The 16,791-nt window shown below is 34.6% G+C and overlaps 1 pseudogene; it reads left to right on the top strand.

Annotated features, from left to right (window-relative positions):
* Positions 1 to 15,479, top strand: part of LOC149576841 (putative LRR receptor-like serine/threonine-protein kinase At1g67720) — a 37,416-nt pseudogene extending 21,937 nt beyond the window's left edge.
* The last annotated feature ends 1,312 nt before the right edge of the window (positions 15,480 to 16,791 follow it).

Here is a 16,791-nt window from a genome sequence, read left to right as displayed (position 1 = left end):
CCAACCTCAGTTTGGTGTAAAGGGCGGCGTAGCGATTGGAACCACCAACCTCCCTCCATTTTTCATTTTTTCAAAATCTTCATTGCCACTACACCACGTGAGTGGGTTGTGATATTATTAGTGCAGATTTTATTTAAGGTGTATCAAAGCCCAATTTCCCCTTGTCTAAATAAGGGCAACTAGTAAATAAGAACAAATTTATAAAATGGAAATGAGTCTCATTCCGAGGAGGGACTGTTGTAAGGGTCTAAATATAATTTGCCCTATTATTAGAGATTGTTTGGTATAAAAAGAGGGGTTAGGGGCCTTTTGAAAGCATGGCAAATGAAGGGAGAAATTATGCAAATGGTGAGAGAGAGTTTGTATATGTGGAGACTTAGTGATTTTTCCTACACATAGAGGAATTTTGATGCGTGTGCTTGAAGGAAATTGTCACAAATCACTTGTATTGATTTATTGGAGTTAATTGGATCGGTCCCCCTATTGGAGCTAGACCCGAAGACGTAGTTCTTCTCAGATGAACTTTGAAATCAAATGTGTTGTGTCTCTATCTCTCTTTCTATCATCTCATTCTGTGTTTTCTTATTCGCAATTACATTAATTTTTCTTTATTAAAGATTTAAAATTAACTTTATGTAATTGGTTAGCATTCTCTGTAACAGTCCTAGATCCTAGAAATCAGATCACCATCTATGTAGATAAAGCCATGTGTAGCAACAATGGAAATAAAATCAGGATCTTTGTCTACAATTGCAACCATTCTAGTCTCCACCGAGGAAGATCTCATGCTACCAACATCACTAATAAATGTTGCTGTGAAGAGGAGAAAGATATAACTTTCACCAAATGATCTTTTTTATAAATCAAAGCTTCCAGTAAAGAATGGGAAGACTACCTCGCAAATTCATTTTGATTTTCACAAAGTTAAGTGTGTTGAAATCGCAGAATTCTTGATACACAAGTGACCTGATGAACTTCATATTTTAGATTACAACTTTAGGAAAATTGAACTTATTAAACTAATGAAATGTGCTCCCCATAATACCAAAAATACATAGAAAAAATAGAGAAACAACAACTTTTTGCAAGAACAAAAAAAAGGTTTATTATCTCCAAAAGTATAGAATTAAAATTTTCAGAAATAATACATATGAACCCAAAAGTATAAAAATGCTAGATATGCAATTGGGTTCCTATGTCTCTTTAATCATCATTTCTATCTTATTTATTGATTTCAATTTCTTATGTTCTTCCTTACAATTGTTCCCCTATTCTTACTTATTGATATCTCTTGGTTGATTAAAATATCTGAAAGATATACTTCCTCTAATGATATCTATGCACTAACAACTATATTTTTTCTGAAAATGAATTAATAAGATCCAGCCATTGCACATCAAATAGACATTGCTCTATTTGAAGAGTCATAGAGGTAACAAAATGCAAACAATGTGATAGTTTACACAAGTTATAAACTAGTGTCTGGTTCAAAGACTATCAACCATATAACTATTGTAGATGTTGAAACATTTTTCCTTATAAATTAAACTAAATTCTCTTACAACTAATATCTAAGAATAAAAGCATAGTCATTATGAGATCCCATAAGGGTCATTATAGAACTTAAATTTGAAGGCCTTAGAGGCTCTGAAACAAGGTCAAATCCTTGTTGATGGTGCTTATCCAGTCTAGGCATTGTAGTTTAAGTTTTATTTCATAAAAGTGGTTATAATAGGCAATCAAAGCTATGGTTAAAAAGTTATATTCTATAGAAGTTGGGCTATATGAAATTATTTGGGCCGAATCCAATATAATAAAATGTGAAAACCAAAATGATTTAGGATCAGATGGCCTCAAGGGTTAGGGCTAAATTTCTAGAACCTTCTTGAGTGGTAGAAAATTTCCTTTTTAAAGAAGGCTACTAGGGTTGTCTAGGCTAGTTCTAGGTGGTTATTGGTGGCTTTGGGTTAGAAAATATTGCAAGGAAAATGCCGATGTGGGTTTGTATGTATTATTTCTAAAAACTTTAATTCTATACAAATTTTTGTTGTTTCTCTATTTTTGCTATGTGTTTGTGGTATTAAAGAGAACACCTTTCATTAGTTTACTAAGTTCAATTTTCTTGAAGTTGTAATCCAAAATATGAAGTTCATCAAGTTGCATGTTTATCAAGAATGTTGCGATTCCAACACACTTAACTTTCTCGAAATCAAAAAAATTTTGCGAGATAGTCTTCCCATTCTTTACTGGAAGCTTTGATTTATGAAAAAATTCATTTGGTGAAAGTTCTATCTTTCTCCTCTTCATAGTAACATTGCTCAACCATGTTGGTAGCATGAGATCTTCCTTGGTGGAGACTAGAATGGTTGTAATTGCAAAAAAAGATCCTAATTTTATTTTCATTGTTGTTACACATGCCTTTGTCTACATAGATGGTTTCATATATACTCTTCAAGATGGCCCTACTATGAACATCTCAAACCTAGTGGCTGAGGTATCAAGTTGGGAATCTTGTCCCTCGAGAGTAGGAAACTGATAGTCTTTAAAAAAAATCAAATTTTTGCACTTCTCTGCCATGAGAGTAGGAGCTGCAAAAGAAATAGGCACTATTGCAATGTTTACCTTTCAAATGGGGATATTAGGTACAAAAGCCATAGAAAATGAGTCTACACTAGTGTCTAGTTTAGATAGGAAAGTATCATCTAGAGTAGATGATTATTTGACATTGGACTATTCTAGAGTCAAAAGAATCACCATCTCTTCTACCTCATCCAAATATTGTGCTTTTGGTGAAGCCGGACAAGAATGAGATGTTTGAAAAATACCCATTCTCCTATTGATTTTCAATTTTAGTCCTTTTTCTGGTTATACTTCCCCACAACCCCTACTTATACAAATCTAAGCCACAAGTTGGTGCAAACACAAATTAAATACAAATGTATAAATTAAATGCCACAAGTCGCCCTGCAACAACAATTAAATGCCCAAAGTCAATATCCAAGTAAAATCGTGCTATCTCCTAGCTCCGATTGAATTAGAACTCATGCTTTCAACCATAGTTAGTAATCTAGGCCCTCTTCTATCCTTGAAATTTTCATCTTCTAAATAATTTTGGAAAATTAGTTACTTTAGAACACTCCACTCTGATTTTTACAACAAAATATCTTAACAAAATTGATGCTAAATATCCAACTAAAGTTACTTTAGGATACTCCACTCGATCTTTGCAACTAAACAACAAAAAAAAACTAATAAAATATTTATCAAACTTCTTCAACATACCGAAAAATCTTTCCATATATTTAGATTTTATTCTTTATAAGGTCATCTCGAATATGTAGAATAAATTTTTCAAGTTTATATTTACATTCACTATCTTGAGTCAACAGACTAATTGCTTTTCCTTTGAATCAACTAGGTATCCTCAAGATGAATTCGATCGGTTTTGGTCACAAAGGTATAGCTTTAGATAACACTACCAATATTATCGAGACGTTCCGTGGATTTTAACGATCAAAATAATAGCAGCAATGTTCCTCCAATCTTTGTGTTGCGGTCAGCCCTAACTGTACAACAGTCTACGGAACCGTTGCCTTTTCATCTAGATAGGCAACATATTAAAACCTTTGTTGTACTCTACTTTGCAGAAATTGAGGTGCTTAATTCTTCTGAATATAGGAAATTCAAAATTGTAATAAAGACAGAAAATGTTTGCAATGTAAGCTTGGAAGTGAAAATTAATTTTGCAGAAGTGCCCCTCATATACGACTCACAAGAGCAGGTAGACATTTCTCTGGAGGCTGTACATGATGGGCAAGGTAAATCCAACCGCGGACCACTCATTAGTGCTTTTGAATATTATTAAATATTCGACAGCGAGACGGCAACTGATGCAGGCGATGGTAAGTTTGAGTGCTTTATTCTTATGAGATGTATTAGTGTAGAAATATAGGTCAATGGGGTTGATTAAAAACTATACTGTTAAATCATAATAATAATACACGTACAATTTGACTTACTGTTTTTCAAAAACAAATTATATGTTTGAGATTGATTTTGTTATAAAAATGATGATCTTAGAACGATGCGTTTGAGCTGCAGTTGGTGGTCTTTTATCAATCAAAACGGCTTTTGGCATGAAGAAATGGATATCAGATCCTTGCTTTTCTATTCCGTGGGAGGGAATCAAGTGCAACAAAAACTATACAGTTAGAGTTGTAGAAATGTAAGTTGAATCATATCACCTACATATTATTTTGTATGTTATGGCAATTGGGCCGTGTAGAAAAGGCTGATGAGAGTGCGTTTATCTCATTGTACTCATTAGTGACCTATCAGGAAGGAATTTGTCTGGACCAGTACCAAATCATATCAACAACTCAACTGAATTGAGAATTATCTGAGAACTCTTCGTATCTTCATTTTTCTTTTCATTTTCTTAATGAATTGAATATAGTAAATATGAAAAATATAAATTAAAATATCACAATCAATCTTAAATCTAAAATTTGCTCAGCACTAACAATTGCCGAGTGACAGTTTTGCTCGGCACATCAAGGTGCCAAGTGGCAATGTGCTCGGCACTGAAGGTGCCAAGTGACAGTTTGCTCGGCACAAACTATTGCTGAGTGATAGACAGTAGGTGCCAAATTAGTTCGGCACTCAAAAGAAAAATGTTCAGCAATCACAACAACGTGATACAGAGGATGCCGAGTGTGCTCGGCTCAAACTAGGAAAATTATAACTTAGAGAAATTTCAACGTGAATGTTTCCACTATTAAAATCAGAGAGCCAAAGCTTGAAGCATTCAATAATAAACTTATCAGAAAACAATGAATAGAGGAAGAGCAATGGATTCAAGTATGCCTACAGCTGAGTTGTCCTAGTGGTGGAGAACTTGTATTCTTGAAAGAGAGGTCACAAGTTCAAATCCCATTGGGGGGTAGGGTATGTGCGCCTCGTTTGTAGCGCCAAGCGCCTCTCGAAAAAGAGTACGAGGTAGTCTCATATCACTGTCACCATATGTAAACCCAAAAACTATGGCATAGTGTCATGGACTATAAAACCACCTTTCTTTCTTTCTTTCTATTCAACTTTGAGCTTCGACCAGAAAACCCTAAAATAACCCTAAACTTGTAAAACTTCAAACTTCAATGAACTTTAAACTTGCAGCTCTAATGGTTGCACACAATAGTGCGTAGAGCAATCACTTTTTCAACAGGACAAAACCAACAATAGCAAACTTATAGAGTGAACAAGAGAAACACTTGCCAACTGAATCTGCTGATCTCTTTCCTTTTGCTTTACTCTACTCTACAACTTTTATCTTCTCTGCTCTGCTGAACTGACTGTCTGAATGAATGAATGTAGAAAACATTCCTTTTGTCATATTCCATTTTCCCTCTCAACGTTCAAATTTCAAAATCACCTACCAAAATAAATGCCTGCCGTCCATGGATGCCTACGGGAAACAAACTGTCAAGGTAGATGGGCGTGGGACTCGAAGACAACCTCATGCTCTCAACGTTCAATTTCCAACAGTAAAATCTATCTGATTTTCACAATCCAAGATCATTTTTGTTGTACGTTTTGAATTCGATTGGATATCCCGTTTTGTGATTCATTATCAGGACTATCCTGAGAGTTGAAGAAGTAGAAATGAGCGCTCTAAATTTTTTAATGATAGAATGTGATGTCCATACAAAACACACCTGTAATCGAAGTTATAAACTATAGTAAGAATGAATATAATAATTTAAATTTTACTGACAAGTTTAATTTTTTTAACCTTTTATTTTGAACAGCTCTTTCGAGGACAACCATCTATCGGGAATTTTACCTGATATAAGCAGCTTAACAAGATTGGAGATACTGTAAGTAGAGTCAAAACGGATCATCCATTTCATATACTTTTTATTGGCTATAAATGAATCTTCCAAGCAAATTACAATTATTTTGACCGGATGGCCAGGCGGTTTTGAAACTTGACTCTCCGAATTGAGAAACTTGAAGGAACTGTAAGTCCTCCTTTTTCTTAATGGATGTTTCACTAATTTTGTAGTTTAATTGACTTATGTTATTATTATTTGGGAAGTCAATCTTGTGATGAATCCTCGATTTTGATCAGAAATGTTATAAACAGTCTATCGCACATTGAATTCAAAATCTAATATCAAATGTACTTTTCCTTTGCATCTGCCAGAAGTTTGGAGAACAATAACTTTAGCGGAGTTGTTCCCTAAGGACTTTTGCATAATAGATTATTGGACATTCGGTAATCTTTCCTTTCGAATATAATATTCTTTAAACAAGTATAAACACTTATACTTGGGTATTGTTAATATTTGAGAATTTTAAAAAAATCCTTCGCCAGGTATTCTGGGAATCTGGGTCTATGGAAGGATAGTAATCAATGCAAGTGAAAAGATAACAAAATGAAGATTGTATTAGGATCAGCGATTGGTGCTTCCATTGCTGCTTCCTTGGTGTTGATATCCATTCTTATGTACCGACGAAGAAGACACCAGATGAATCCAAACCCATTGTTAGGTACTAGTAAACTTATGTTCTTTACTTTCTCTTTCTTTTTAGTTTTTCTTGTGATATATCTCTCTATTAGTTTTAAAACATTACTTTTAAACATCACATATTAATGTAAAAATTAAGATTAGAAAAATAAGTCAATTATCACCTATAGCATACCTCTAATCACTTATCTTTATTATATTTTGTTAAGATTAGAAAAATAAGTCAATTATCACCTATAGCATACCTCTAATCACCTATCTTTATTATATTTTGTCAACAATATTGCAGATGGACGTTTAATACCAGTAGCCACAGCAAACCCTTTAAGCTGCCGTTCATTCAGTCTTCTGGAGATGAAGACAGCCATGTCGGATTTCAGCCAAAAGATTGGAGAGGGCGGTTTCGGAAGTGTTTACCTTGGCAGATTAGCTGATGGAAAAGATGTGGCTGTAAAGCTGCTGTCCTCCTCCTCAAAGCAAGGAATGACAGAGTTTTTAAATGAGGTAATGGAATAACACTTAGGATTGAAGATCAAATATCCATGCTTACTTGCAGGCAAATAGCTGGTGGTTTAGTTAGCAGTGTCTTGCCTTACTTTTCTTTTAGTTTTAATTATAAGAGTTCAGTTTTAGAAGTCTTGGATATGTCTAAGCGTCAATTGTAATTCATTTATCATTTAAATTAGCTATTTTATACTTCTTTCTAAGTACCGCTTATATTAAACCATTTTCTTAAGTTTAAAGTTAAATTTCTTTTATTGATGTTCATAGAGTTTCATTTAATTTATTTAAAGTATAATAAAAATAGAACATTCCCTGTCAATAAACAAAGCATGATTAAAATAGATATTCTTAAATATTATATACTGAGGAAAAAATTAAGTTTGAAAAAATAAGTCAATTTTGACTATTTCCTACTTTTAGTTTAGAAATGAAATCTTAGTGTATGAAGTTTAAATTGTCCAACCCACAACAATATAATAAATGGTAAATTATTATTAAAAAAAATAATTCCTTCTTTGTGTAAATGTCTATTTTTCATGGCAATATGCATTGACTGTTCTTCTTTTTCGTTTACAGCAGATAATTCTATTCTTTGATTGTTGCAAACTCTAATATTTAGGTGCTCAGAATATTTTTTCATACATAGATACCAATTCTAAAATCACATTCATAAATGACAAAGAATAATACATGACATAAAATCTTTATTGATTTTTCAATAATAGTTTTGAGATTTAAATAAATATTTATCTGATTCGATAATGTGATCAAAACATTATTGTAATCTTTATAATCTTTAAACATCAATTATTAAGGAAGAAATTAAGCTTATACAAAATTTGCCAACATTAACTATTTGACAATTTTAATTTCAAACCAAGATATCATCTTTTGTAAACCAATAGATAAATTTAATTATATAACAATTTTCCATTTTTTTCAAACTCTACCATTTGTTTAACATGATACTACTTTTGTGATGATTAGGTCAATCTCCTTTCTTGAAAACATCACAAGAATTTGGTATCCTTGATTGGCTACTGTAACGACTCCAAAGAGCTTATGCTTATGTGCGAGCATATGTGTGGAGGATCAGTGAAGGACCACCTCTATGTTAAGACAATTCTTCATAAGAAAAGAAAGTAATATTAGTCTAAGATACACTAATTAATGTTGATGTCCTCCTCCAGGTTCTCTATCAAATGCTTCCACGCTTGATTGGAAAACTAGACTTGGAATAGCTCTAGATGCGGCTAAAGGTAAAACCTTTGCCTATCCGCTTGATTTTTCTTCTTGTTAAATAAACTCATGTCTTAATTATTCATTCTCTTTCTTAATGTCCAATGCGTATAAAGGGCTGCAATATTTTCATGTAAGTTGTACGCCAAAAATAGTTCATAGGGATGTGAAGAGCTCAAACATACTTCTCGATAGCAAGTTGCGGGCAAAAATGGCAGATTTTGGTCTTTCAAAAATCATTGGCGATGATAGAATCACAAGTCATATAACCACAAAAGTGAAAGGAACAGTTGGATACTAAGATCTAGAGTAAGTTGATTCCTATTCCTACTTTCTACGATGGATATTAATAGTGAGAAGATGTTGAAGCCAAATGGCCTCACTGGCAGCATTCACGACCCCCCAATACTCAGTCTCAGTAGAAGATAAAGCAATAGAAGATTGCTTCTTACTTGACCAACAAATAGGACTAGAACCAAGTGAGAAGCTGTAACCTAAAGTAGACATGCAATCCTGAGAATCACTTGCCTAATTTGAAATGTCCCTTTTCTGATTTTACATGATATTTCCAATCTTTAATCAGATCTTTAAGATCAAACAACTAATATCACAAAGATCCTCCAAATTTCTCAAGAAACCCCAAATCGGGTATGCCAGAAATTGTGCCAAAAGCTTCACAGCTTCACCAATTACTAATAAATCTGAAAATGGAAATTTTTACAGAACTTTCAGCAGCATAACAGCCTACAAATTGACATTTCCAGATCCGTATAGCCTTTACACAACAGCTCAAAAATGTAGGACCAAAACTATGCTCATCGGGCTCCCGAAATAGCACAAAATATGCCCGGAAACACCACAAGAACACTAATAATCTATCTCAGAAGTTTAATCATGTCCCAATATATATATTCAGATCTATTTTAATAGCTTAAAGTCTAAAATACAGCAGCAACCAAAACTGATATGAAATACTCAACCGGAAACACCAAACTCTTACAAAAATACACCCGGAAACTCACAAATCTGCACTGTTCAGCACAAAGGCAAACTCTGTATGAGCATGCACATGGAATGGCTTCAAACTCCCGTCCTTAGCCTTCCTAGAAACCTGCAAACTCCCGTTCTTGGGTCTCCCTGGAAACCTGCAAACTCCCGTTCTTGGGTCTCCTTCTCCACAGGTTTGGCAGCCTCTGAAGAATAACAAAGAATGAGCGAAAATCAAGTCTGGAATCCCCCCAAAATGCCTCCAAACCTCTTTAAAAAAAGGGCATAACTGTAACTCACGTCCAAGAGAGGTTAATGAAACATATTTTAATAATAATTATCATTTATTAGTCCAACGGTTTCCAAAGATTAACTCCCTTTTTCCGAAACTTCACTTTCTTGGGCCTGCCTGCCTTAGCAAAGATTTTCTTTTTTTTAAATTATTTGAAAAGGGGACATGACAAGTCCTCCCCTCCCAATCATTGCTTGTCCTCAAGCAATGGCTGAACAATAAACCAATCAATCCACCTGGATCCCAAATGTAGTCATGAACTATACTACTACCAATTAACATAGGCTCCTGCAATATCCTTTGCAATATGACCAAGAGGAATCCATAATCAAATTGACAATTATAGCTCAACCAAACTCCGAAATCACCACTACCACAAACAAAAACCCATGAGGCACAAACTCTTAGAACATCAGAACCCAAGTAAAGTGGACAAATCAAACTACCAACACAGTAAATACCATCAACGCATCCCACTGGCCTATATGGAATGTACAATCCAACTCTGAAACAATGGTGAACCCTCTTGAATGAAACTGTACCAAGTATGGAGAATCCACACACTGTACAACTCCTGCAGTCAACACAACTCTGCAAATCATCGGCCACTATCTCATAACCATAACTCCCATACACTGCTGATGGTGAAAAGACATTACAAGATAAAGAGTAAGAAATGGAATCCAAACCAAATTTGTCTACCATCAACTCCTCAGCACAAGGATCAAATGCTAACTGATGTACATACCCTGCAATATAATGTTGATAAAAAAAACCAACCTCAGTCAACAGCTCACCATGAAGAAGTGATACAACCCACTGTGACTGATCACCAGCTAAGTCAAGAGATGTCATAGCCAAAGGAGTAGAATCAATAACAACACCTGCTGAAGCATCACTCTGAAACTCCTGCTCTAAGTCATGTATTATCAAGCTGTCAACTGTAGAACCTATCGCCATGTCATGCCCATCACAACTCTCATCTTGAGGCATCAAATTGTCCCATAACTGATGATAAGCACTAGGAACCAAAGTACATCTCTGTATCATCATCTCATCAACATGGTCATCAAAGGTAGATAGATGAGCATACCTCACAGTGTAATGTCGATAGAATGCACCAATCTCAGTCAGTGGCTCAGACTGCAATCTAGATGTAACTAACTGCAATCGATCATTAACCAAATTGGAACTGACTACTACCTCTGAAGACATTGCGAAGGGAGTAGTATTACTAGTAGGAACCATGCCAACTATCAGCTCACCAATGTCACACATGGTCTTTGATACAACATCTCTAGTCTTCGTGCCATTAGTACTAGAGGTCACCACCATGTCAGGCATACAACAATCTGCTACAACCCCCAACTCAATTGAACCTAACTCTAGTGGGAATGAACCTGATATTCCAATGTTAGTATCAAGAATGGATGCATCCCCATCTCCACTGTCTCTGACAATCTCGGCCATGGACATCCTCGGATCACCAAACACCACTGCTTGTGACTGTATAGAATCAGGTGAAGACTGTAGTCGCTCTAACTCCATGGTCACCTTAGCCAAATGAAACTGTGACTCCTTGAAAGCCAACTGTGTACTCTCAAGAATCTCAGAAGTCACCACAAGCTGCTCAGTAATCTCACTCACCTCATCTTCCTTGGCCAACAATGCATCATATGCTGTACTGCCCCACTTCATAAGATAATCTCTGTCGGCTACCAACTGCATATAATCCTGTCTCAGAATCTGGATAGCCTCCCATAAAGAGTGGAACTCTGTCAAGGAAAGATAACTGCCTCCCTGCTCATCACTAGTAGGAGAACCCCATCCATAAACTGCTAACAACTGACGAGCAGCATCGAAATGCTGGCAAGTGATAGCAATGTCTTGGTCACTAACTCTCAACTGATTAGACACATGATGGCACTGGCTTGACTGTCTCCTACAAACCTCCTCTAATGCACTGTCTAAAGGAGTATCCTCAAAGTTACTAGTCTCTAGAGTATTACCATCCATATCCTGTGAATCAAATCTAAAACTCATATCAACATACAGAGTATCAAAAACATTAGCATTTCTGTCCAACTCCTCTATACCCAAGGAAACTAAGTCTTCAAAATTGCCCATTGCATCCTTCTGGATGTCATCAATGCCAATATGATCCTGGGACTCATCTATACACACTGCCAAATATGAAATATCATCAACACATTCCAACAAGTATGGCCGACTGGATATATGAACAAGGCCCAACATTGGTGTATAAAAACTAATACCAACATCAGACAAGATACTGGCACAAGAAAAGACAACACCATGTAATCTGCTAATCAAATCCATGATAGCACCCAAACAAACATTGCTACCAAAAAGTGTTAAAGATATCCAGTCAACTGAATCCCAAATGCCAATATAACAATCTCGAGTCCATATCCGTAAACTAGAATCAACTGGTAACTCAAGCAAACTCCTCACCTGAGTAATATGACCAATACCAACTAACTCCACATACCTGTCATGATGAGATAATGAAGTCACAATACTATCTTGGTTCACCTTCAGCTGGCTGGACAAATCATGTGAAGTACTACCAGCCTCAACCTCATGTGATGAAGCATCTAACTGTGCCTGGTACTCTTTCTCAGCAAAGTCATGAATGCTCAATGTCTGCTCATCTCTACCAGGTATCTCACCATCTTGCACAACAACATCCTCATAATCATCATCTGAACCCACTACACTGTTGTCACTGCCTGTTGTAACTATACCATCCTGAATACCTGTGGCATCACCCTTTGACAACCTGTAAACAATTGTCTCAATTTGAGTATCAAGTTGACCGTTACTATCAATCTGTGTAATATCCTTTCCCACCACCTCCTGTGGCAGAGTAAAATCTGAGACCTCTACCTGGCTATCAGCTAGTTTCTCAAACTCCTCATGCAAGTTCTTGGAAATTGTGTCATCTGTCCTGTGAGAAAATCTGCCAAATAGAAATCCAGTCAACTTATCCACCTTAGCTGGGTCAGATAACATGTCATTTATACGGTGGTGCTCAACCAACTGTTTAGACATGTCATGGCTTATTTTCATAAGTTTATCTCGAATGTCTAAATAACCATCCTTTCTATTATTTTGACTCTGGCTATCAATTGTCCAAGATTGTTCCCTCTGAGACTCTGTACTATACCTGTCCATTCTGGATAAAGTAGAGTGTAACCCCAATAGGATATAACTTCTTCAAACACCAAGAACTAACATGCAAATGATTAGAAGTAGCATGCAACCATAGATTTGGACATGCAACTGATTAGAAGCAACATGCAACCACCAAATTATGACATGCAAGATCTGGGTAGTTGTCAAAACTGAAATGCAAACTTCTACAACCACCAAATTCACCAAGAACTAACATGCAAATGATTATAAGTAGCATGAAACTATAGATTTGGACATGCAACTGATTAGAAGCATGCAACCACCAAATTATGACATGCAAGATCTGGGTAGTTGTCAAAACTGATATGCAAGATCTGGGTACTTGTCAAAACTGAAATGCAAACTTCTACAACCACCAAATTCACCAAGAACTAACATGAAAATGATTAGAAGTAGCATGCAACCATAAATTTTGACATGCAACTGATTAGAAGCAACATGCAATCATAAATTATGACATGCAAGATTTGGGTAGTTCTCAAAACTGAAATGCAAGATCTGGGTAGTTGTCAAAACTGACCTGCAACTTCTACAAACCCTCAGGCTGGCAAGATCATGGCTCTGATACCACTGAAATGTCCCTTTTCTGATTTTACATGATATTTCCAACCTTTAATCAGATCTTTAAGATCAAACAACTAATATCACAAAGATCCTCCAAATTTCTCAAGAAACCCCAAATCGGGTATGCCAGAAATTGTGCCAAAAGCTTCACAGCTTCACCAATTACTAATAAATCTGAAAATGGAAATTTTTACAGAACTTTCAGCAGCATAACAGCCTACAAATTGACATTTCCAGATCCGTATAGCCTTTACACAACAGCTCAAAAATGTAGGACCAAAACTATGCTCATCGGGCTCCCGAAATAGCACAAAATATGCCCGGAAACACCACAAGAACACTAATAATCTATCTCAGAAGTTTAATCATGTCCCAATATATATATTCAGATCTATTTTAATAGCTTAAAGTCTAAAATACAGCAGCAACCAAAACTGATATGAAATACTCAACCGGAAACACCAAACTCTTACAAAAATACACCCGGAAACTCACAAATCTGCACTGTTCAGCACAAAGGCAAACTCTGTATGAGCATGCACATGGAATGGCTTCAAACTCCCGTCCTTAGCCTTCCTAGAAACCTGCAAACTCCCGTTCTTGGGTCTCCCTGGAAACCTGCAAACTCCCGTTCTTGGGTCTCCTTCTCCACAGGTTTGGCAGCCTCTGAAGAATAACAAAGAATGAGCGAAAATCAAGTCTGGAATCCCCCCAAAATGCCTCCAAACCTCTTTAAAAAAAGGGCATAACTGTAACTCACGTCCAAGAGAGGTTAATGAAACATATTTTAATAATAATTATCATTTATTAGTCCAACGGTTTCCAAAGATTAACTCCCTTTTTCCGAAACTTCACTTTCTTGGGCCTGCCTGCCTTAGCAAAGATTTTCTTTTTTTTAAATTATTTGAAAAGGGGACATGACATAATTTGAATCTATGTAGCCCACCAAATCAAGCTTTGATACCATGTTAGAATCTGAAAAGATTGATAACCCAAAAAACTAGTGCAAAGAATATATATCTAAACTATGAATGCAAATGCTAGAAGCAAAATAGCATTAAGAGGATGCAAAAGAAATCGATCTCAAATACAAGCCAAGTAGCATGCTTATATAGATTAAGAAGAGGAAGGAGGTGGTAACACCAACCAACGAGGAGAAACCATCTATCAGACTAAAGATAGCAAAGTATATTCCTAAGATAGCTAATGGATGCTCACATGTAGGAAGGTGACACCTCACAACTACTTTCTAAATAAGACATACTTTATTAACCTAAGCAAGATTATTAAAACTATAGGAAAAGACTAGCAATATAGGAAAAAATAAATAACCCACTAGGAAATAAAAAAATACACTAACATTTTCAAATCACATTTTCTTTAAATTTTCCAATAAAATTATGAAAAAAGTCAACTTTGGTCAAATATAGTCAACTTTGGTCAAATTTGGTCTTTTAGACATCAAAATCACCTCAATATTTCTTCTGATCATTCTAATCTCTTCTATATTTTTTTGAACCTTAGATTTCTTTAATATCTTTTAACATTCTACGCTACATCACATTTGATGGCATTATCTCTTAATCTTGCAAAGGTTTTTGTTAATGGAAGGTACTTTCATATGACTAAGTTGACAGAGAAAAGTGATGTATATAGCTTTAGAGTGGTTTTGTTGGAGATGATATGTGGGAGGAAATCAATTGATCCAGATTTATCTAAAGAAGAACTAAGCTTTTTGAAATGGGTGAGCCTTTATTTATAACACACTCTAATCTTTTATAAAACTAACTTGTTTAATATCTAAATATAGGCATATTTTATAAAACTAAGTGTTTATGGATTTTGTGTTCTCTTGTTAGTTAATGCTACATCTTGAGGGGAACAACGTTTATGGTGGTGTATTTCCAAACATCATGGACCAAAAGATGTGCATGTTTGATATGGACATGAAATCTCTCTATCCAATATTTAATCTGTCACTCAAATGCATTCAAAATGAAGCATCCAGGAGGCATACCATATCTCAAGTGGAAAAATAGATAAAAGAAGCCATGGATATAATTACACTCGAATCTTCAACAGAAATGATAAATAAGCCTATGTATTCCATGGAGTATAGTTATAGCTTACTCAAAATTGGTAGATAATTGCAAATGATATTGTGTCCAATCTGACCTCTAATTTCTATAGCAATTCATCATTTGAATTGTTATATATGTGACCGTATAAACATCATATATTAAAGATCATATATTAAAGCTTTAATTCTTTAGCTAGAAGTGTTAAATAGTCAAAGTTAATTTATTATTTCCAAAGCTTTAATTCTTTGGTTAAAAGTGTTAAATAGTCAAAGTTAACTTATTATTTCCAAACTTAATTTTTCCTTAATAAGATGTTTAATAGTAGCTAGAATGTGTAACTATGATAACAAAAAATAATTATGTAGTAGAAGACATTTGGTTAAAAACACTAGATTTATAAGTAGTTTTCCAATAAAAATTTAGGTCATATAAGTACTTTTTAAATAATCAATGGTTTCTACTTGGTCAGTAATAGAGGATAAGAATGTCCAAGTTTTTTAGTATTAGAGGATAAACAATGATCTTATTATTATTCATTCTCTAGATTAGAAGTGAAGTGTATTAATTATTGAACATACCTATGAAACAACTATAAAATATAAATCAACAATGATATGTATTATTATTCTAAATTAGTATTGCTATATATACTTAAAATTTGTATTTAATATATTTATTAAAAAAAATGTAATGAAAAGATAAAGGTTAAAAGGGAAAGATGGTAAGATGTGACTCTAGATGTGATTGTAAAGCAATAAAGTACATGTTTTGGATTAAGAGTGAAGTTTATAACTATGTGGGGAATTGCTAAGGTGGTCAAGCCCTCAAATTGCCATCTCAAAATCTATATAAAATGAAAATGGAATTGATGAAATGAAATAACTATGGACTATTAGAAAATTGAAGGATTAAAAACTATATGTATGTATATTTACAAACTTCTACATGAATAGTTTCTACTAAGGTTCAAACACATTTTAAGGAACATAAAATCATATAGATAAAATGTTTCTATGAGAAAAGTATTTGCTAACCAACATCCAACCAAAAGTGTTAGTGTAAACAAGGTTATTATTGTTGTTGTTGTTGTTGTTGTTGTCTGAACAAAAGGAAAATACCTATATATAAATATTAAATAAAGTAAAGATAGATACAATTAGAAAAAATGGCAAAAAAACCATTAATGTCTATAAAGAGAGATTAATAGAAATAGTAAGAACAATGGGTAGAAGCTAGAAGTATATGCATCAACATTCACAAAAAACATCATCTAGTCAGCATTTAGATGCATTAAGCTTATCCAATTCTTGTACTTTTGAGATGACATGAAACTTTGTCAGATTAAGAGAATCTTGACAAAGAGATACTATGTCCATGA

Source organism: Cupressus sempervirens, chromosome 1 (genome assembly GCF_028749045.1).
Source record: "Cupressus sempervirens isolate cs-2001-9-10 chromosome 1, ASM2874904v1, whole genome shotgun sequence".
Taxonomy (NCBI): domain Eukaryota; kingdom Viridiplantae; phylum Streptophyta; class Pinopsida; order Cupressales; family Cupressaceae; genus Cupressus; species Cupressus sempervirens.
This window is presented reverse-complemented; position numbering and strand designations above follow the sequence as displayed.